The following is a 23,915-nucleotide window of genomic DNA, read 5'->3' on the forward strand; positions in this document are numbered from 1 at the left end:
AAAATAGAGAACTGTCAGAAATAAATTAGCTATGGATGGTCTAATCTAATATTGCCCCCCCCCCCCCGTTAGAATAAAGAGGCAGACACAAGGCTTGGGTAACAAAAGGGACACTTTTTATTTTGGCAACAACATGAACTGCAACAACTAAAACCCTGGCAAGGGCCTAACCAGTGGTACAAGTCAAGCCCTGGGGTCACTTCCCTGGACCCCGCCTTGACCTGTCTGGGCAAGACCCGCAGCCCCGGACGCGAGCCGTCCAAATGCATGGCAGGGATCTGGCCAGCCTGGCGGATGGTTTCCCCCTTAAAGCTCCAAGCACCCCCACTGTGGAGCATGAGGGAAGGACTTGTCCAGGGGATCCCACCAGGCAGCCTGCCCTCTCAACTGGCTGCCGTAAAGCATGCCAGCCAATCCTGACAGGCCCCTAATATCCCCATCAACGGGGATGTGCCAAGGGTAGTCACCGTCCCGCTAACATCCCCCCAATGAAATCCTGCCAACGCTAAGGCCGAGCCTCCGCTCAGGCGTTCGTGCCCCACATGTGACTTAATGTAAGATGCAGCCCTTGCCTCAGGTCATCTAAAAATATGTTGTTGCCTGCCACCGAAAGGTGGACCCCATCGCCTCGGTAGAGGTCGGCCAAATGGGCCTTAATCCTGGGATGGGGAAGATAAATGCCCAACCTGTTTCCCAAAGCTAACTGAAGGGCCCTATTGGCCCTGCACCTAGCCCCTTCTACCCCTTTGGGGTCCAAAGCGTCATGTCACACCCTGTGCTGCAGTATCTCCAACCAAATGAGTAAGACACCAGGCCACTGCTTGCTAATAAAGTGCAAGTCAGTCTGCGCCTGCAAAGTAAGGGCCTTACCCTTTACAAGCCCAAGGTCATTACCTCCCAGGTGAATGACCAATATGTCAGGTGGAAGACCACTCCTCCCCTCAAATCGCAAAGGCAGCAGCCCTGGCCACCGCCCTGCCACTCGACTGTGGCCCACTCTCTTAACCTAAGCTGGGACCTGATCACCGTCCTCTTTGCTTGGTGGGCCGCCCAAAAAACCATGCTGTGTCCCCATATAAGGATCTGCAGCCTTCCACAGCAAAACACAGCATCTAAAGAAAAAACAAGTCAGTTGAGGTTCCCAGCGCCCCGTGGGTGAATGTATGACTGATAAGCCTTGGACCTCCACCGGCCCACCCGCTGGATAACCTGACTAGGGTAACCCATAGCCGCAGCTGTTGAGGCTGCCCCAATCCGAAAGGAATGGGTGCCAAATTTAACATTCTGCAGACCCAATTTTGTCAGAGCCTGTCCAGTAATTGTCCAGAACTGGTACTTAGTCAAAGGGGCTCCGTCAATGTGATGAAACAATAACCTCCTGTTGTCCCCCCGGAGAGCCACATATTGCTTCAGAGCCGAGACTGGGCATAACTCTATGTCCACTAGGGGTGTGCAATTCGGTAATCTAATAAGGTTAAAGATACCGAATCAGGGCCATTTTGGTTTTTTCCAGTATTACCGAAACGGTTCCTGAATACGGAATACCATTTTCTGTCCAAATTACACCAAACGTGGTGGAGACCTTCTCCTAACTCTCCTCTAAATCCCCTCCAAGTTTCGGAAAGATTGGACTTTGGGGGGCCATGTTATGCCCCCCCAAACAAGGTGCCCCCATCCCCCTAAGTCTCCATGGTTCTCTATGGGGAAAACAAGTAATCTTTCTAGGGGCCCATCTCCCACCTGTCCTCCCTCCCTCCACCAAGGTTCAAGCAGATCCCACTTTGGGGGGCCATTTTATGGCCTCCCAAAGAAGGTGACTCTATCCACTTCCACTCCACTATTCCCTATGAGGGAAATAAGAGAGGCTTGTGTGGCTAGGGGTGCCATTTTGCATGCAAAATGCCCCCAAACTTCAGGGGCCCATCTCCCACCTGTCCTCCCTCCCTCCACCAAGGCTCAAGCAGATCCCATTTTGGGGGGCCATTTTATGGCCTCCTAAAGATGCTGCTCTTAGCCCCCCCTTTCTCCATTATTTTCTATGGGGGAAATAACAGAGGCTTGTCTGGCTAGGGGTGGCATTTTTCATGTAACACAATGGGGTGACACAATGCCCATTCGAGGAAGGAGCTGAAGCATTCAAAGACCGCACAGGAAATCGAGCACCCCATGGGTAATGCTCTGTCCAAGGAGAAACGGCCTTCAAAAGAGAAACCCAACAGCTCAAAATCCTCTGGATGAACTGGGAGAAGGCGAAATGCTGACTTAATGTCGCATTTGGCCATCTCAGCACCCTGTCAGCAACTCCTGACAACCTTGACTGCCTAATCAAAGGACGTGTACCTCACAAAGCAAAGGTGGTCAGGGATAGCATCGTTAACTGATCCACCTCTGGGGTGAGAAAGGTGGTGTATCAGCCGGAACTCGCCCGTTGCCTTTTTTGGCACCACACCCAAGGGGGAGACCCGCAAACGCAAGACTGGTGGGGCCGCAAAGGAGCCCAACACCCGACCTTCGGCACACTTCTTGGCAATCTTTTCCCTAACAATCCCTTCCATACCAGCCACTGATCGAAGATTGGCTACCATAAAAGGACCCCTGGGCCCCTGGAATGGGATCCTAAAACCAAACCGAAACCCATTGAACTTCTCATACCAATTGAGTCCTTGGCATTATAAGGATCTGTATTGGGACTTGAAGAGATTCCAAGATGTTTATCAGCCTTGTTGGTCTCAACATCTTCTTGTGATTGCATATCAATTTGCACACCAGTAATCTCAGGGTCCAAATTAAAATTAGAATTATTTCTTCCATCACTTGTCTTTTGTACTTTTGCATTCGTATCAGAATATATAGACTTATACTTTGATTTCTCTGACAGAAATATATTAAAAAATTCAGTTCTGGTTTGAAGATTTTGGATTGATTTCTTAAGGTTATTCAAAATATCACCGGTAGTCCGCTGGTTCTCTGCATTTAATGAAGAATTTCTTATTGAAGAGGAACTTGTTATGATAGAAGCGGATTTTACCTTTGTTGAGACTTTTTCCCTTTTGTGAGATAGTTCTTGAGATAGTCTTCTTAATGGATTATTTAGAGGCCCATTAGTAGTAACCACTTCCGGGGCGCAGCCAATAAATGCTCCATCCCTAGTATTGCATAATAATGGCCTAACAATCTCATCAGCAAAGACTCTGGTGGCTTTAATTCCAAACAGTAATAGGAATTTGCGCATTTTAAGTAACATCTGTGGGATGGTTGGTTGAGAAAAAGTAAGAAGTAATTTCACCCCTGCTCCCAAGTTCACAAGCTTTTTGATGTTTACTAAATCAACAAATTGGGGCTCTGTTCTCAAAAGCTGGCTAATAGAATGCACAATATTGCGCCTGTGTTGCCAGCGTCCATAGTTCAAATCATTATGTGGAACATAGATAGCTACCTGGTGGTTTTGCAGACGCCATGCCATTCCACCGGTAGATTTCTGTCCTTGGCTTCCCCCAACCATGAGGTTAATAGGCTGCGAGTTCTGAGATAAAATACTCCCACTCTTCTCAGGGTTATTTGGAGTCCTGCTCAGCATGCCTTTTAAAGGAGCAGAATTTAAAGTCTCCTGCAAGGAAGCTCCCAAGCAATGATTAAGCTGGTCAAGTTGAGCAGAGATGCTGTTCAGCTGTTGAAAAATTTCAATAACGGTTTGTGCTGTCAACAGACAATGATCTCCAACAAACTTCAACAGGTAGTCTTTCAAACAATCTGAATTCAGTTTGCATTCCTCATTGCTACCTGGCTGCTCTAGTTCCTTTTCTTCCGCCAATTTAGCAGCTGTATTAGAATCCTGGGAACAGCTACTTAGTACGGATTGAGATAATAAATGTTGTTCTATTTCCAGAGCTTCATATCTATTAGGTAAGCAAAAAGTAGACAAATCACTTATACAGTCCTTTGAGGAAAAAAAGTCATCAATTTTAAGTTGCTTTGCATTCTTATCCCTTGGGGTCTGGTCTGAACTCATCCTCCTGCGTTTTTTCCTCTTGTTCTTATTAGAGCTCATAATTTGATTTACAGTTAGTTATATAAAACAAGATAAAAATATCACTATCCGATGCTTCAGGTTTGTTTGTAAAGCTGGTACACAAAACCGGCAAGCAGACTCCAAGTACAGCTGTTTTAGCTAATTATCCACTCATATAGCAGCACAAACAGATATCAAAATTCTATAAATAATCTCTCATCTTCTGTGGCAGATTCCTCCAAATGCAAGCTGACCTCCAATCTAAACAAGGCAAAAAGGCCCAGCTGTACCAGTAGCTTTCAAAGAGTCTTTAGAAGTCTCTAGGAGGGAGTGCCGAGTAGATAAGGAGGAGTAAAGCAAAATATTGCCAATTAAAACCAAGAGCACAACATAAAAACCCTCCTGGCTTCTAGGTACAACTTCTTAGTTGTTAGTAGAAGGAAATTATTGTTTGAATAGATTAAAAGGAGCAAGTTAAAACAAAATAGTTAGAGCAAGGTTACAAAGCGTCCGCACGTGTCGCCATCTTGGAACCAAACCGAAACCCATTGAACAAAAACAAAGCATCTTCCCACTTAGGGTAAATATCCAAGAGGCACTTAAGTTCCTTCAGCTTTATTGGCCTGGGACCCTTTACCAGCTTGCTGCTGGGAGTTACCTTCAGCCCCACCCACCCCCCGTTTGCCCCAGCCTCCTCAAATAGAGCCTAGGACAGAAGTTGAAGGAGTGGGAGCCCCCACACACTGGGCATTCATGCTTGAACCCGCATGGTTTCCTCGAACACGTTCCCTGATAAGCGAAGTCCCAGCACAACAGCCGTGCTTGAACCGGCTGACCCGCAAACCTGTGGGTACTGGGAGTAGCGGTGGACCACTGGACTAAATGGCCACTGTCAGAGCGGTCACAAAGATTAGCCTTTGCAGAGGCCATCACCTGCAGCCAAAGCTGCTGGAGAATCTTATCCCATGGCAAAGCAGGGTTCATTGCAGCCCTCATACGAAATTCTTCTTTGTACTGCATCCATGCAGCACTGACGAAGACAGTTGTCCGGCGACGCCCGCCTTTTGTCCACCCTCACCACCAGCCCTGCAGCAGCAGGCACCCCCTTTAGGCCCTGCAGCACAGCCTCTGGCAGTACCTCAGTTGCAGGAGCCCCTACAGGCCTACAGGCCTCTCTCACCCTTAGGTCAGTTGCAGCCGACGCCCAGGCACAACTCTGGGGAACAGCCTGCAGCCACTCAGCAGACTCATCCATCTCCTGCAGTTGCCCAGGTGGCTCCACTTCATCCCGGCTCACAGGAGGTAGCCATCAGCACAAGTCAGGCAGGCGCAGGCCCCAAGATGCCAAGGGAGCCACTGGGGAAGGTTCAGAAGCAGCAGGGATGAGCCAGGCAGAGAGCAGACCAAATGCCCCACCCTAGGTGGGGATGGAGTGGGTGGGGCCAGGAGACTGCAGAGTCTACCCAGCCCTCCTATCAGATAGGCTGGGAGCAGGGCCAGTCAGGGAGATGGGGTGACGATTGGGGCCAGAGCCAGGGAGGTGGGGCCAGGGGAGGCCTTTAAATTCAGGTTGCTGTGATGGCCGAGGAGGATTTTGCAGGGAGAGACAGCTGGAGCATGCTGCTACTCCCAGGGCAGGAGAAGGAACAAGGTGGTGCAACCCCCTTCCCTGCGCATCTGAGGCTGGAGGACACCTGCCTGTAGAGCTGGTAGGATGGCAGGCCATCAGGAGAGGGCGCCAGTGAGGGAGGATCCTCACACCTCTGTACGCTTTGTATATTATGTCCAGGTACTGGAAAAGGGATGCAGCCCTCCATGGCTGTGCTCTAACAATTACTCCTGCATAAATTAGGAACCCAGGGATAGGGGTGCACAATTCGGTAATCTGATTACTGAAAAATTACCGAAACATACCTATTTTGGCTTGTTTCGGCATTACCAAAACGTTTTCTGATTACCAAAACGTTTCGGTAATGCCAAAACAGCGATTACCGAAACGTTTCGGCATGTTTCAGAAATCGTTTTGGCAATCAGAGAATCGCCATTTTGCTAGCCGTTTGCATTTGCAAGCCGCTAGCAAAATCCTGCAGGAAGCTACAGCTCCCCCCCTCCCCTCTTTGAAGAGGGGAGTGGGGGAGAAGGAGTGAGTGACTCACTACCTCCTCTTCACCCCTCACCCTTCTTGCTAGGAAAGGAGGGAATCCTTGCTTTGCAAGGTGCTTGCTTGCTAGCATTGCACTTTGCAATGCAATGCAAAGCAAGCAGCAAAAGATTCCCGCCAAAATACCCAGGTAGGGGAGGGGGGGAACAGGATGGAGTGATAGAGTAGGAGTGTGGGGGGGCGGGGTAAGGCAAGGGAGAGGGGATTTAGGAGTAACTAATCCCACTGCTGCATCCTTCTTCCAGCCAATAGATTCAAATCTTTGTCAGAAGCTGCAGCAAGGGATTTAAATTTGAGGCAGGACTGGGTTAACCTTTGTTGCTGCTGAGAGAAGAGAAACTGCTTCTTTGCTGCCTGCCTTCGTGGACTTCTGGACTGCACCTGGTGGACATCTGCCTGTGGAGTAGACTTCTGCCTGTGGAGGAGCTACTGGGCTGGACATTCATCAGGAGAGGACTGGTAGGATATCTTTTATTTTATTTTTTAGGGGAGAGATGGGAGGAAGGGAAGGCACGGAGGAGAGTTTGTTTAAATTGTTGCTGGGCCAATTTGCTGGCCTCTGCTAAAAAATGTTTCACTGTGACACTGGCTTTGCCTTGCAGGGTGGGCCTTTAGTTTTCTCATGGGTGGCTTGGATTATCTTTTTAGGTTGTGAAACAGGATTATTTTTACTAGGGGGTGGGTGGGTTTCACCACTGCTTGCTTGCAAGGTTCCTGCCTTTAACTCTCTTGCCTGGGTCTGCACAGTGGTTTTGGCTCTGTGGGCCTCCTCTGCAGGGTGGGCCTTGGTTTTCTTATGGCTTGGCTTACTTTTTCAAGTTGAGAAACAGGATTATTTTTACAGGGGTGGCGGTGGGGGGTGGGTTTCACCACTGCTTGCTTGCAAGGTTCCTGCCTTTAACTCTCTTGCCTGGGTCTGCACAGTGGCTTTGGCTCTGTGGGCCTCCTCTGCAGGGTGGGCCTTGGTTTTCTTATGGCTTGGCTTACTTTTTCAAGTTGAGAAACAGGATTCTTTTTACAGGGTGGGTGGGTTTCACCACTGCTTGCTGGAATGTTTCCTGCCTTTAAACTCTCTGGCCTGGCTCTGCACAGTGGCTGCGCAGAAGGGGATTTTTAATGAGAATATCCTCATCTCACCTTTTTCTGTTGCATTAGCTTTTATCCTCTGTTGTTTCAGCTTGTTTTATAAATGCAGATAACAGTTTTAGAGGACAGAAATAGCTCTCTGGTGTCTTTTTCTGAAGCAGTTCCCACAAGTGGAAGACATTCTATATGTCCTGACTCAATATTTCTCTTTACCCAGACTTTTAACTAAGGGGATCTATCTTTTTTAGCTATTCTATGGTCTATTCAAGGCCTGAGTTTTATCGATATGAAATAGACTGCTTGGTCTAATATAATAATGATACGAAAAATTCATGGTGCTTTTATGCCTTGGCAGGTTTCTAATGACTTGTTTTTATTAGCATGACTCATTTTATTGTTTTTATTGGTTTGACTTGTTTTTTATTTACTTGTTCTGGACAGGCAGCATACAACTTACCTAAGTAAATAAATTATCTTTTAGATCTCTTTACTTAAAGCTGGAACACAACTTTGGAGTTGCTTTGAGGCGCATTCAAAATGGCTTCCCTGCGCAAACCGTCTCCGTCTTGGATGCAATGTGCTGAGGGATGGTCATAGGGTTGCCAGCTCCAGATTGGGAAATTCCTGGAGATTTAGGAGTGGGAGGGGAGGGTTTGGGGAGAGATGGACCTTGGCAGGGCATAATGATGCATAGGCCATCCTCCAAAGCAGCCGTTTCTTCAGGGGAACTGATCTCTGCCATCTGGGGAGATCTCCAGGCCCTACCTGGATGTTGGCAGCTCCAACCACTCAGCACACGTGTGACGCTGCCCTACATCATCACATGTTTCCTGGTACAAGGCTAACATTTTCATCTTCCTCAGGCTTTTAATTACCATTCTTGTTTATTTCCCCTGTCTGCTCTAGCCTGTTTTATGAGACCTTCTCAAAGTTCTTAAACATTTTATGTTGTACTTATGCTCCAGCGGGGTTTTTTAATGCTGGATTACCAGGATGTTAATTTTTAAGTAATTTCATGTTTGGTGTTTTTATTCTGTTTTTCTCGGAAGCCGCCCCCAAAGGGTTTCCTGGAGTGGCAAAACAGAAACGTTCTAAGTAAATACATGATGGGTGTTTTTCTTGTTGCTCCTTTCTGCCCTGAAGGCTCTGAGAACTTTTCCTTGAGAAGTGAGAAACAACTTCAGGGCTGCTGTCGGCAGCAGGACAGAAGAAATTTGACCTGTAAGAGGAGAAGACATTAGAAGACCTGCCTGCAATTCCCCCTCTATCAGCTTTCTTGGGCCTTTCCGAGACTCGCTCTACACAAGATGCCTGGGTGCACTTTTATCAAGTGTAGGTAGGTTTTTTTTGGGGGGGGTGCAAGAATTACGGAAATTGAACACATAACAGCCTATAAGGTCCCAAAATCCCCAGAAGTAATTCTATTAAACTATTGGGGAAATCCTGAGATTCCTCCTGCCAGACTGGACCCCCTTTACTCCCTTCTAGCTATAGCTAAACTAACAATAGCTTCAAGCTGGAACCAAAGAACTGCTCCCCCCCTGAATAGTTGGAAAAACCGCGTTTGGGGCCACTTTATTATGCAAAAAATCACAGACCAGATGGCTCAGAGAGAAAACCCTAAGTATTAAATCATATTTTCTTGAAAAATGGCTTCCCGTCTTGCACCACCCGACTAAAGAAGACAATGGATATAAAAATACAACAAGACAAGACCTCCCCTATGCCATGGCTTATCTATAATGATAATATTCTATTCTGCTTATAAGAAATTCATGTTTTCTCTCCATAGGATAAATAGGCTACCACTTTACAGGATTTGTGATGCGTTGTTTACAAGTTAAAAAAAAATCCTGTCATTATGATGCTTTATGTTTATGGTTAATGTTGAACATTATTTCCGTGTTAATGAATATATCTGTTTAATATATCATATATTTAAGTACTGCTGTTAGTTCAAAAACTTTGTAAAAAACCGAATAAAAAATCATTATTAAAAAAAAAGTGTAGGGAGGCACAATGTTAGCCAGGAAAGGGTAGTTTAAAAAGACAGAGCCGGTGGAGACTGCTCTTCAGAGGGTTTGTTAATTTCCGCTTTGCCTCCAGGAAGGCTCTATCAATTTCACCTCTCCAGTCTAAAACTGTGTGGGATGGCAACCAGGGGGCCTCAAGGACTGGAAATGGGCTGGAGCTGCCTTCCAGAGCCAGGCTTGGGCCTGGAGAGACGGGACATTTCACAGCCCCTTCACACACTCCAGTGTATAGCATCCTATCACTCCACTAAGCAAAATTTGAAGCTCTCCTCCAGTTTAAGCAGCTTTTCCTCCAGTGGAACGGAAGGCACATTATCCAGCCTTAGATGGGATATGTGACTGTTTTTCCAACCAAAATGCCCATGGCAGTCTACAAAATAATAGTCGCACAACCTAAAAATCCACACCCAGTGACAAATAAGCAGAATACCCCGCCCCCCCCCCCCAAAAAAAACCGTAATAGGGCTTGGGAAACTTTAAACCAATGCACAGAAAGCCAGTGAGGGAAACAGGTGTGTCAGTGGCCATTAATCATGATGGCAAGTCCATGGAGCTTGTTCTGGGTGGCAGGGTGGCAGCGGGGGCTACGGCCTGGTGATCCCATGCTTCTCTGTTACCTAATATGAAGACTCTGTTGAAAGTGGGAATTAACTGGCATCGCTATGGGTAGGGAAATTTCTTTTTCCAGTCTGGCATAGCACAGTGAATTTTTTTTTTAAAGTTTGCTTTAGTGACAAAGCCAATAAATTTAACCGGAGAGTCCTGCTTTCGTGCCACGTTTCCCTGTGCCTTCCAGTTTCATTTCCGTGGGCAAATCCTGCTCCCTAAAGTGTTACAGGAGCCCAGGCTGGGACTCCCAGCCGCTGCCCTTTCCTTGCACTGCGCATAAAAGCACACAGAACGGGAGGGGTGGGGCTCATCCTTCATGGGAAGGGAAGTAGACGGAGGAGGGCCCTCTTCCCCCCCCTCCTTTGTTTGCTGGTAAAAGTGGGAGATTGGACGGGTTGACAGCTGCCACTCTCCCTTTCCAACAAAAACCATTAACCCAGAGTTGACCGAAGAGGAAAAATTAGAAAAATGGACCACAGAAGAAAATGAATGAAAGAATCCTGTTACTATGCCCCCCTCCAAAAAAATCTGGCCGGATTAGTCCTTCGATGTGGAATGCTGATCTAGAAAAACTGGGTGGGTGGGTGGGTGGGTGAGCGAGTGCCCTATCCACACCTGCAGCCTCCCCAGCATTTAACACCGGGCTAACGATTTTAATCAGAAGGCTTTCTGGACAAACTACGGCCCTCCCAGCCAGCAGCTTCCACTGATAAGGCTGGGGGCCGCTCTTTGGCTCCCTGGAAGGAGAAGGAGACAGAGCACTTCCATGGTGTCTGGGTCTCAGGCCGGAGGGGCGGAGAAAGGAGTCACGAGGCAACTGCATGCTCGGCCCGCCCACCTCACCCTGTAGTCGTGCAGGACTAGCCGGCTGCTGTTGCCAGAGCCAGGCAGGATTCCCCCCCCCCTTTTCCCTAATTGGCATGGGGAAGTGGTGGTTTTCTGCCTATCTTGTACTGATTGCGGAGGTTTGTGGTAATTGGCAAGGTGGAGCCACCTTAGGATGGTCGCTGTCAGGAGACAGTTTGGGGATAGGGAGCGGGCCGGTGAGTACCCTGGGCACTTCTCCACTGATGGGGAAGAGGGGTCTGCCAGGAGCGGCTGGTACTGCTTGTGACGGCTGCCATGCTGTGTGGGCAGACTGCCTTGGGGAACCCCATGTGCAAATCCTTCCCTCACTGCTGTACGGCTGAGGCTTAGGAGCTTGAGCTGGGGGGATCCATTTTGCCGGCTGGCTGGGTCTTAGCCATCCATAGGCTGGCTCGCACCTGGGGCTTCGGGGCTCGCCCAGACAGGTCAAGGCAGAGGTCCAGGGGTGACCCCGTGGCTTGACCTCTACCGCTAGTTGCCCTTGCCATATTAATGGTTGATGTTATGTTTCATAAAGTGGCCCCTTTAGTTCCAAGCCTTGTGTCTGTCTCATTATTCCAAGTAGGGTGGCAATGAATCTACCCACCCACCCACCCCGGTGTTCCTTGACTATCTTTGGAGGACTTCTTAAATCACAGTGAGTGGCCCAGACACTATGGTGCCCTGCCCTAAATGACTTCAACATAGGTAACAGAGTTACTTGTTGGTCATCTCTGGGAAAGGCACTTTACAAAAAGGGTGCCTTTACTGAGAAGGATCTGCTGCTTCTTTCCTCACTCGGGTATCAGCAGAAGCCTCCTCCAACGATCGTGATGAATAGAAAGGAACACTCCACTGTGGTACCCAGGGGAAGGATGTCAGCAGCGGAAGGATGGGCATCAACCTGCTCCCCATGCCTGGGACCTCCTCAGGGCAGCTCTGCTTTAATAATTTCTTTTCTTTCCCATCTTCACCCGAATCTGCATAACACGAGCCTTTGGGGCAGCCGGGGATTCAGAGGCGGCAGGGCAGGAGACCCCTCCCTCCTCAAACCCACCGATGCACATCCGTGTGGATGCTGTCGAGCCAAACTTTCTCTGTATCATGCATAAAAGCTCACAGAAAGGATGCCTCGGCGAAGGACGTCAGCAGTGGAAGGCAAGGGTGGCGTTGGCACAATGGCAACTTGCCGTCTGCTGCTCCCCTCCCTGGTGCAAAGCAGACCTTTGATCCTTCTGAGCCACTCAATGCCAATGCCATCCATTGCTCAGGAAGTGCTGAAAAAAGGCACTCATGCATGCCATGTACACCCCCCTTCCTGCCAACAGGGTTAATGCCAGGGGCTCCGTCTCTCCCCTTAGAGCCAATTGGTTGCATGTGCAGACTGACTTGCCATTATGGGAGCCAAGTTGCTGCCCGATGGCTCCCGACCGCCCGGCCTGCCTGCTGAGCCCTGCTCGGTCAGTGCTGAAACAAAACATGCAAATTGGGGGGGGGGGGAGTTGTTACAGCCTCATTTTCCAGATCTGGCACAGCATTCTGGAAGCCCCTTTAACAACCAAGCCAGCAAGTTCCATATGTGTTTTCGGGTTTTTTTTATTATTATTATTATTATTATTATTATTATTATGTGCATCCCTGTAAGTTAGTAAACCAAAGTCGAACAAGCTTGTATACTGAGGATTCTCATTTAATTTTCTTTTAGTCCTCATCACGGTCTCTTTTTCCTTTCTCTTACCTTTTGACTGATGATGACATATAAATTGAGATTACACTGTGCAAAACCTGGGACACCGCTTGCTGTTTTTTGCTGGGATCTGATCATTTGCAGATCTTCGTATGAGACTCAAACTTGTCAGAAAAATGCCAACAAACAAGTTCATTAAAGACACAAATGAGCATCTAATAGCTGGAACTCTGTTTTGATACAACTGTATAATCATCACTTCCTTCTAGGGTTTGCCAGTCCCACACTGGGGGCAGAGGATCCGCTGCCACCACCTTCCCTCCTGCCCTTACTTACCTGGCCAATGGGGGGGGGGGCACACCTCCTGGCGTATATGCCTGTGTCTGAATCGGTGCCAAATCTTGATGAACAAGATCAAAGATCACAGCTAGATCCCTTGGTATCACTCCTCTGTACCCAAATCAGTTCAGGCCTTACTTTCCTTATAACAGATACCATGGGTTCAATTCCCAGCATGCTGAACCAAATGGATCTTGTGGTCAATATGGAAACATTGTTCCTGATTCCACAACACAGACTCTGTGGGGGAAGTCCTAAACTCCTCCCAAGCTTTGCCTGCCCCACTCTGAGCAGGAGAACAAAATTCATCCTCACCTTGAACAAAGTCCTTTCATACAGGCACCAGGGCTCAAAACAAATACAAAGATAATAATAGTTCCATTTGCCAGACTGAAACGTCGTCTTCTCCAAAACAGGAACGTCAGAGAGTTCCACCTACACAGCCAGAACCCATAAAAGTGGTTCTCTATCCCACGTTTCATCCCCTGGTCCCAGAAGTGCTGGAGTGACAAACTGAATCTCACAGTGAGGACCTCTTTGGTTCTTTCCCAATACAAATCTCGATCAACCCAAATGCCTCTCTGTCTTCTGGGGGGAGGGGGCTTGTTCTGAGACCAACTGGTTAAGGGACCATGGTCCATTCAGGAATTTTCTATGCATGCCAATCTCCTCGAACTCAGTATGATAAGCCGGGCTTTTTTTCAGTGGAATGGAGTTCTGGAACCTCTTGAAAATGGTCACATGGTTAGTGGCCCCGCCCCCTGATCTCCCGACAGAGGGGAGTTCAGATTGCCCTCCACGCCTCTCTAAACTCCCCTCTGTCTGGAGATCAGGGGGCGGGGCCACCAGCCATGCGACCATTTTCTCTGAGGGCAACCGGCTGAGTTCCACCACCTCTTTTCCCAGAAAAAAAGCCCTGGAGCAGACACAATGAGAAACTCCCTCTCTCTCCCCCACACCCACAGTTTTTGCAAGGGGGGGGGAAGCTTGGGGAAAAGGCAGGAGCTCCCCCTCTGGCAGCAACTTTCAGAGTCCATTTGGGCTCTCCTTTTTTAAACAGAAACTATCCCCAAATCTGCTGTATAACTTCTTGGAGCACAGGTTGGCTCTGCTGTGAACTTGTAAAAGAAGTAACGTGAGAGTAACTCTTTATCTGAGAACTCAGTGATGGCACCAGCTCTTCTCCAAATTGTCATGGAGACTATCCCTGCATTTTGACAAAAGAAAGAAAAAAACAAACACAAGCCAGGATCAGTGGTGCCCCTTCTAATTTCTTTGCTGCCGAGCGGCACGGAGGGCAATCTCAACTCCCCTCTGCCTGGAGATCAGGGGGCGGGGCCACCAGCCATGTGACCATATTCTCTGAGGACAACCCACTGAGCTCCACCACCTCTTTCCCCAGAAAAAAAGCCCTGATGATAAGGTATGCTCTGAAACCTTTTGTATGCCTCGTATGAGGCAAGAATGTACAGATACGCATGGACAATACAACAGCCATGCATGACTTAGGCAGGGGAGGACAGCTTCCCTCGCTCTCTCTCACTAACATGGGAGCGGGCTATCCCACAGTGGGTCAGTCTCTCTGCTGTCCACATAGCAGGCAAGGACCATGTTCTGGCAGCTGCCCTGCGTCAGTCAGTAACGCAGAATTACAAATGGTCTAGACACAAGACGTTCTCCCACCCAATCTTCCCCACCCAAATTGACCATAGACCTCTTTGCCACATACCTCAACAAGAAGTGTGCACGGTATTGCTTGAGGCCATGGGAAGAGAAGGCCTCTCGCAGAGACGCTTTGTCAGATTCCTTGGTCAGGCACCTGCCTGTTGGCATTGCCTCCTCTGCCCCTTATGATGCCCCCACTCAGCAAGATGACGAGGGAAGGTTCCTCGGCAATCACAGTAGCCCCTTACCGGCCGAGGCAGGCCTGCTTCGCCATTCTGTGTCAAACGGCGCAGGGCAGACGCCACCATTTCCCCCTAACCCCAGACCTGCTTCAGGGCAGCGTGATTCTCCGCCACAACCGGAGTACGCTGAAACTCACAGCCTGGTCCGTGTCTCCTCTGAATTAGTTTTTTATTCCCCAGCCCCAAAGGACCTGTTGGAAGACAAAAGACCGTCCACCAGGAAATCATATCTAGCCAAATGGACAAGATTTTCTTTGGGGCATAAAGAACCGAACCCTCCTCGTTGCCTTCTGTTCTACACTGTTTGGTCCAGTTAAAGCTCCAGGTTTGGGCTAATTCCTCCATTACGGTCCATTTCTGCCTATCAGTGACAACATAAATGGGAAATCCCTCTTTGCCCAGTTGGAATGCAAGTCCTTCCTTAGAGGCCGAGCAAACTTAGAAGCCCCAGTAACTTGGTTTCTTCCCCAGTGGAGTCTCTCCTTCGTGCTCATTTCAACCATGCACAAACCTTTCGAGCCCATAGCTACCTGCCCCCTCAAAATGCTGTCAGCTAAGACGGCTTTTCTGGTGGCCCTAACCTCAGCTAGGAGGGTGAGTGAAGTGCAAGCCCCTTGAGCCGACCCCCCTTTCATTAAGATGTTCTCCAATAAGTTTGGTCTCCATCCAAGCCTCCTGTCATGTCTGCACCCCTACATCCATGCCATTGTTCTATATGTTCTAGGTGTTGAACCATTGCTAATGCTGTACCTTGATTTCACTTTGCAAATGCTCTATCCATAACTTTCGTTTCTCCCTCTAGCAGCCTGAGAACGCAGCTGTCTTATCTTTTCTTACTTTGGAGCTCACAGCGGTGACCTTCCACTGTCTGAAATGTTAGTTTACTCTCATGCTTTCCCAGGCTCTTTCCCGTGCAAACTTGTGGTCTAGCTGGGAGGGGGGCAATGAGTGGGCATTTAGAGTTGTACTTTCCTCAAGTCTCTGTTCCTATCAAGGGAACATGTGCTTCTGAGATGCTTTTTTGCCTCTCAGTAACCCTATGGAAATATATATGGGAAAAGATTGGATTTCTGAATAAAACCATTTAACCAGGAGCTTGGAATTCTTCTTGCAATGGTGCAGGGACTTGTCTTCCATATCCTGTCATCCATAGCCCAACACCTCCATTTTCTGCCCAAGATCATCTCCGGTTTTCACATGGACCAGGACATTGTCTCCCCTGTCCTCTTTCGGACATCTCAGGACGACGCAGAGAGCCTTTGCACACTTGGGAAGTTAAAGGTGCCTTGGGTTTCTATCTAGGACAGCTCCTTTTTGGAAGGGCCCTAATCAATTTTGGTCTTTCAAAAGGAGCAAAAAGGGCCAGAAAGTCTCTGAACAGGATATTTCAAAGTGGACTTGTTACAACCAGCATTAGCAGACGTGCCCGTTCCATATAAGGGTTCGTTCCACTAGGGCTCAATCCACCTCGGCAGCCTTCAATTCGGGCCTCCCGCTTGTCGATTTGTGCAAGGCAGCCACCTGGTCAATGCCGCCTTCATCCCTCACACATGGTGTCATTGTTGTGGACTGCAGAAGGGATGTGGATGTTTGCAAGGCACTTCTGAAGACTCTTGTCCATTAAAGAGCTTCACACCCTCCTCCTGGGGAAGTTAGCTGGATCATCTCCCATGTGGAACTGCACAGAAGTCACGCTAGATGATGAAAACAGGCCTGCGCTTACCTGTAATTGTTGTCCATTGAGTGGTCTTCTGTGCAGGCACGTGCCCCTCCCTCCTTCCCTGCTGTGAGCAATTTGGTGTATCTTCCTTCTGCACCCAATGCTTGCCCAGCCATTTATAGCTACTCCCCAGTGGAAAGCTCGTGGGAAGGCTAAGCGGGCAACTCGTGTTTCTAGGAGCTCTAGAAAGTCCGTGGCTGACCTGCGCCTATGCCAACCCCATCTGTGCCTACTCAAACCACTGGATGAACAACAGTCAGAGGGAGGGCGACGCTGTTTTCAACACTGCCTCTTTAAGCCCAGCAAGCGAGACTGTGTGAAAGACAGCAGGTAAAGAAGGCCTGTTTTTTGCAAATAGTTTCTGAAAGATGGAAAAGATTCCCCACCATATTCTGGGGGAGTGGGGAATTAACTTTCAGGGAGAGAAACAGTTTGTATAAATTCTGGGTGGTTGTATAAATTATGCTAGTCAATCATTTTCTAGTCTCAAAACAAATTTACAAACAAAATTATGAATTTATTTATCAACAAACAGAATTACTATTATAAGAACTGCAACAATCAAAACACAATAACCCTACTACTAATAATAACTATAATAATAACAAAACTAATAGTAATACTATAATAATAATAGAACTAATAATAATACTATAACAGACCTAATAATAATACTATAATAATAATAAAACTAATAATAATACTAATGAACAATAAACAACAGGAACTTCCTTATTAACATTAATAACCTAACAATAACACATTCCGCTCTGTCCTTGATGCTGCCAGGGCCCTGCTCTCCGGTCAGCTTGGTCTTGTGTGTGGTGGGGAGCCTCTGTTGCCGGTCCTTCCTCCGCTGTTGATGGTGGCAGCATGCCTGGGTGAGCTCCAAGGCCCGGGCTGCGACTGCTGCAGGTGTGGCAGGAGGGGACTGAGTGGGCGTCCCTGGGGACCCTGGCCTGGGTGCCGCCTCCAGCCAGCTTGCTCTCGTTGGTGGGGAGAGTCGCTGGACTGGCCTTGCTGGGGATAGGGGAGGACTTCGTCTGGCACCCATATCTCCTCCTCCTCCTCTTATGGGACTGAGTGGGCGTCCCTGGGGACCCTGGCCTGGGTGCCGCCTCCAGCCAGCTTGCTCTCGCTGGTGGGGAGAGTCGCTGGACTGGCCTTGCTGGGGATAGGGGAGGACTTCGCCTGGCACCCATATCTCTGTCATGGCCCAGTCTGAGAGTGAGGTCTCCTCTGGAGGAGAGGAGCCTCGTGTAGCCAGCCAGGACTCCTCAGGAGAAGAGGAGCCCTGTGTAGCCAGCCCTAGCCCTGATTCAGCAGAAGCCAGCAATCAGGAGCAACGGCTGCTGGCTGATCAGAGCTTGCAGCCAGCAGCTGAGACACCAGCACCCTCTAGCTCCAACACCACAGGGGAAGCTCAGCCAGGGACTTCTACAGGTGCAGCGCAGCCAAGAGCCTCCACCCCTCCAGGTTCACCCATGCCCAAGGAACGCCGCAGGCAGCGGCAGAGACTGGAACTGCAGGAGAGACGGCGCAGTGCTCGCCTCTTGAGCCAACACCAGCTGCTGGAGAGTGACGATGAGTAGCGTCAGGATGGAGCCCCAGCAGCTGGCTGAAAACCACACCTGGCTATGAGAGCCAGTCTGGAGGAACTGCCGGGCGTGGAAGCAACGTGTCTATTGCCTGCAACCACTCCGTGCTCTATGAACCTTGCCCGTGCCCGTGCCCGTGCCCGTGCCCGTGCCCGTGCCCGTGCCCGTGCCCGTGCCCGTGCCCGTGCCTGCTTTTGGACCTGACACTACCGGTAAATGACCTTGGATTGTACCTGACCTTGCTCTTGGACTCTGGACTCACTCCTGGCGTTATCTCGTGCTCTGACCACCGGTTTGACCTGGCTTTTGCTCTTGGAACTCCCCTCAGACTCTGGCATTAAAGTTTGGACTTGAACCACCCTGCTTGGGCTGGCCCAGCCCGTGACAATCTCCTCCTCCTCCTCTTATCTCTCCAGGCCCCCTCTTGTATTGCTGGAAAATACAAACTGGCCCCTCCTCATGGGCCAAGTTCTTCCTTGAAAAGGCAGATCTGCTGGTGAGCTAAACATTGCCTCAATGAGGCCTCCCGTGGGACACGAGTGGTGCAGCACCTTGCACAAGACAAGCCAAGAGGTTGAGAAAGAAAAAACCCTCTGCGTATGGTATCTCAAGGCCAATATCAAAAAAGGTTGAATGTATCAAACTGCAAAACCTTTTAATTAATAAGGGACTTTTCAGACAGTCCTGTAAAGCTTCGTCTTCACTCTCCTTCTCCTCCCTTGACTGTGCATGGGCCCCCCTGCCCCCTCCGCATCCACTCTGAGGGCAGGGGCAGGCGGAGGGGCTGAGGGAAGCCTCTGCCTCAATGGTCTAGGGCAAGTCCCGAGGTGGGCCTGTCTCCGGTCCTCCAGGCGCCCGTCCCTTTGCAAGAGACGTGGGGCGGTCCAGCTGAGACCTCCGACCCCTCCTCTGGCAGCCCCTCCAGGTGCAGGTCCATCAGAGCGGCCTCATCCCACTCCAAGTCTCGGGCCAGGAGCTGGAGTTCCGTGGTACAATCTGCCACCGAGCCTCTCTCCTGAGTCCTGACACAAATGTCTGATGTGGCCATTGGCCCGCTCAGCCTTCTGAGGGCTGGCAAGGCTTCACTCACGTGGGTGGCAAAGTCTCAAAAGCTGGCCAGCAATGGGGAGCTGGATAGAAGCAGCTGACCTTGCTCTTATCGTTAGGAAAATCCCTTTCCCAGGCTCAGTGTACAGTTGCGCTCTGCGAGGGATGCAGGAAACTCTTCTTGACACCCCCCCAAACGTCTCTGTGGGCCTCACTGGGCACTTCCCTGGGGAGGTGCAGTAGGAGACGTGGCGGCGGTGGCAGCCCCAGGGGCTGTATCAGTCGCTGGTTGCTGTTGAAGCATAGCTACAGCATTCGTCAGTTGCTGTGCCTGGCCTCGGAGGGCTTGGTTCTGGGCAGCCTGGGCTGCAGCCGCGTTTTCCGTACTGCTGCTAAGTCTGGGGGACACCAACTGTCCTGGTTGCAGGGCTCGGCTATCAGGTCACAGCATCTCTTCCAGTTACTCAGAATAACAGGCCCAGGGGAAGTGGCAACGTCAGGTCGTTCAGGCTGAGGCCAGACCTTCCAATCATCAACCCAGGAAGTGGGAACAGGTCACCGTCTCAAGGTACATGTTGTGTCCATGGCCAGAAGCATCTCGCTGGGAGCTTTCTAACCTGCACACCCACACGCCGTGCACCCAGCCGGCTTCTCGGGTACAGTCCTATACAGACTCATCTTCTCTGTCAGGAGGCAGCTGGCGTCAAGCCAACAGGCATGCACTGAGCTTTCTCACCTGCAATTCTGCCCTTAGTCTTCTCCTATAGCCTTCCAGAGGCACTGGTGATCCTGGAGGGCTGGAAGCGGCCTGCTGGCTTCACCTGCTGGGTCAGAGCTGCTTCTGGCTCAGCTTCTGGCTGTAGGTCCCGGCATGCCTCTGCCTCCTTCTCCTGCAGGTTGGCTCCTGTGGACTCTCGGCTGGTTACGGAGGGCCTCTCCTCCTCTGAGGATTCCTCTCTCTCACTGAGCGCTGGCTGCACCATGACCATTTTTAGCTTTTTTGATATTGACCTTGGGATACCATACCTAATGTTTTTAAGAATTCTTTTTCAACCTCTTTGCTTACCTGCTTTTCCTGGGCAGGAGTTTCTCCCTCGCCCCCTTTTTTGCACCTCTGTATCACTCACTGGGACTCCTTTTCTGTGAATGTCCCTTGTGTGGTGCCAGAGCCACAAGTTTGCCCTCTAGGGCCATTCTGCAGAGGGGAAATAACGGGCAGAAACTGCTGGAAGTGGCAACGTTTGGTGAGCAACGATGAAGAGAAGAAGACCTTACCCTACAGGGGGCAGCAAGGATTACCAAAACTCGAATAAAAGTTAATGCCATTAGATCTGAAGCTTCTGTAATTGACAGAGGGACCTGTCAGGGGTGTCCTCTGTCGCCCATTCAGTTTGCTGTGGCCATTGGACCTCGGCCAACGCTATTCATTCCGATATGCAATTAAGGGCATTCCAATCAGGAATCAGGAGCGCAAGATCTCACTTTTCGCAGCTGTAATGGTCTTGTTTATTTCATCCCCAGAGGAGTCACTTGGTGACGTTTCAAATAGGCTTAAAGACTTTGGCATGATCTCTGGATTAGATAGTAATCTATCAAAGATAGAAATATATCTCATATTCCTAACTCAAGGAACTGAAGTCATCATACAAAAGTGCTACAAATTTGCATGGGTTAACAATTAGACATTAGACTTGTCATCTATAATAGAAGAAATTTGGCTAGTGATACTAAACATCAATTCAAGGTTTGGAATGATAAAATTTTATCATGGCAGGAACAGCTATCAACAACTAAAAGTTTTCTTTTGCCTAGATTTCTACATATATTTTTAGGACTGTTCCCTTTCCTATTCCTCATTAGATGCTGCAGCAGTGGCAAAAACTATTAATCCAATTTATTGGGGTGCGGGGGGACGTAGAGCAAGAAGAGCATTTCCTACCTTGCATAAGCTTAGGCATCACGGTGGTATTGATCTGACCAACCTGAAGCTGTATTATTGGGCTTCTGTTTTGTCATAAACGAATCCAAATGTCAAAAAGCACCTGAACTATGGGTTAGTATAGGGGGAGCTTATTCTGACCCAATACCTCTTCGAGGCATCGTCTGGTCAGCTTTTCAGCTACGTTCTCTAATGGTGGCTTCAAGCTCAATTTTAGAAAACCCTCTCTTAGTTTGTGACAATGGATTGTGTTCTTAACCTGGCATGGTTCCCCGCAGGTTTAGACCTAAGTAAATTTTGGTCATGGTCCGAAGTGGGTCTTCACCATATCAGGAATTGGTCCAGACAAAGGAAGATCCTTACGAAACAAGAAGTAGATTCAAAGATGCAAAGGCATTGTGGATCCCATATTTCCAAATGAGAGCAATTATGCTCTCCTATGCTATCAAAAATGGTTCTCTCAGACCGGTAACTAAGTTTGAGACCCTTTTAACGGAATCTTTGAGGGCAATGAAAGTTCTTTTGTCTAAAATTTACTAAATCCTTATTGAGGTCTGTAATGATTTCAAGAAATGGGTGCATGTATCTTTAAACGCTTGGTTTGAGCTAGGTGAAGAGTGCGGGTGAAAGAGAGGAATGAGTGAGCGATATGATTGGTTGACTGAGATGGTGGGCGGAGTGAATGCAGTTTAGACTGGGAGAGAGAGAGAGAGACAGGTGGCAGTCAGAGGAAAGCAGGCTGGCTGTGTGCAGCCTGAGGAGTTTTAAGCATTTCCGTGAGACAAATATTGAGTTAGAGAAAGAGGCTAACTGTGTGTGAAGCCTCGGAAGAGATCTGTGTGAATGAGAGTAAATGAAGTCACTTTAAGCACAAAGAACTATGTTTATGAAACCGATACGCTTCTTGACTAAATAAAAGTTTATTTTGTTTTGTCATATCCCAGTGTAGCTGTCATTGCTATATCCCATTCCTATCCTCAGGGCCACATAGAACCACGAAGGAGCCTGACGCTTAGGAACGTCGCCAAAGGGAAAACCTAAATAAAAAATATCGGAATATAATATTCCTGGTGGCAGCAAACTACCCAGAGGGTGTCAAGGGAAAGATTAAAGGCAAAATCTACCCTAGTGAAAGTAAAGGTCATAACAAGTGGAGGCTTAGCGGTGGGATCTCAAACATCCTGAGGAGGAGAAAATATTTTAAGTGGGATATAATAGCCTGGGAGGAAGGAACAATCTGAGAGAAAGGCATTCTGAAGGGACAGAAAGCCAAAGAGACAGAGTGTTCAGTTAAACCCTATGAGGAATATAGAACTGTTATAAAGGAAAGAGACCCAGAAGAACTAGTAGGATTTATAAGAGAGAACATAATCTGCTGAATCTTAGTAAAATTGTAGAAGGAAATACAAGTAAAAGAGAGAGAAATGGCAGAGTTTATGGGGATGAAAAAGGAGGCTCTGATTCAGAAGTGCCAAGAGTTAAATTTACCTCATGAGGGGAAAAGTGTAGAAGAACTGAGAGTTATACTGACACAAAGCAGTGTGGGAGCCTAGGAGAAACACTGCACCTGAGAGAAACCCTGAGGGAATGTATAATCCTAGTCCAGAATATTTAGAGTTTCTAAGAGGACAAAAACAGCTTGAATGGGAAAAGCTGAAAGTTGAAGCAGAACAAAAACGGTTTGAGATGGGAAAGTGGAATGAGCAAAAGCAGCTTGAAAAGGGAAAAAGTGGAGTTTGAAAGGGAAAAGTGGGGAGTTGAAATAGAACTTAGAACTCAAGAGATGGAAAGACACACCAGTTTGGAAGCAGAACGATTACAATTAGAAAGAGACTTAAGGATGGGGACAAAAAGGAGGGAAAGTCTGAACCCAGAGCTGATTTACCTCATGTTACCCCAAAAGATTTTATGGTCGCATGTGTCAGGAGAAGATCCACAAATTTTCCTGTCCACTTTTGAAAGATCTGCTCAAAACTGGGAAATACCAGAGACACAATATATGAAGTATTTACCCAGCTTAATTAGAGGGGAATTGGCTGAGAGCCACAACACATTTCCCTCAGATAAACCTGTTGTTTATGCTGAATACAAAGAGGCAGTATATGACAGATTTAGGCTAGGTGCTGATTACTTCAGAAAGAAGTTTAGAAGCCTAGTGCCTCAGAAAGAGAAGTCATTTAAGTCTTTTAGTGCCAAACTGACAGATTATTTTGATAAGTGGATTTCATCTGCCAAAGCGATCAAACATGAAGAGAGCATGTAAAGAACTGAGCAGCTCAAACACTGTTCGCAAGAAAGAAATAGAGTGTTTAGAAAAGAACAGAAGATTGATAGAGAAACAACCAGAAGAAGCCAACAACGACCTAGTAGAGAAGGCCAAAGCCAAGATGACCTCAGCCAAGCAGTGGAATATCCCAGAGAGGAAGATGACACCCCAGCAGAGGAGGAACGCAAGATAAAGAAACCCAAGACTTTAAAACAAAAAACCACAGAAGAGTGAGAAATGGACTTCACAGGAACTGCAGAGACAATAAAACATTCCCTAAGCCAGAGGAAGCTGCACACAACGCTACTGGAAAAGAGAGGTGTTCCGCTTAAGGAGAAGGGGGGGGGGCATTTGTAATGATTTCAAGAAATGGGTGCATGTATCTTTAAATGCTTGGTTTCAGCTAGGTGAAGAGTGCAGGTGAAAGCGAGGAATGAGAGTTTATGAGAGAAATATAACCTGTGTGGAACCTGAACTGAGCACCTTTGTGAAAGGACACTCAGTCAGGGAAAGAGAGGCCGGCTGTGTGCTGCCTGAGCAGGTTTCATATTTCTGTGAATAGCAGTCAGAGGAAAGCAGGCTAGCTGTGCGCTGCCCGAGGAGTTTTAAGCATTTCTGTGAGAGAAATACAGAGCCTAGAGAAAGAGGCTAACTGTGTGTGAAGCCTC

The sequence above is a fragment of the Eublepharis macularius genome, chromosome 10, assembly GCF_028583425.1.
Source record: "Eublepharis macularius isolate TG4126 chromosome 10, MPM_Emac_v1.0, whole genome shotgun sequence".
Classification (NCBI taxonomy): Eukaryota; Metazoa; Chordata; class Lepidosauria; order Squamata; family Eublepharidae; genus Eublepharis; species Eublepharis macularius.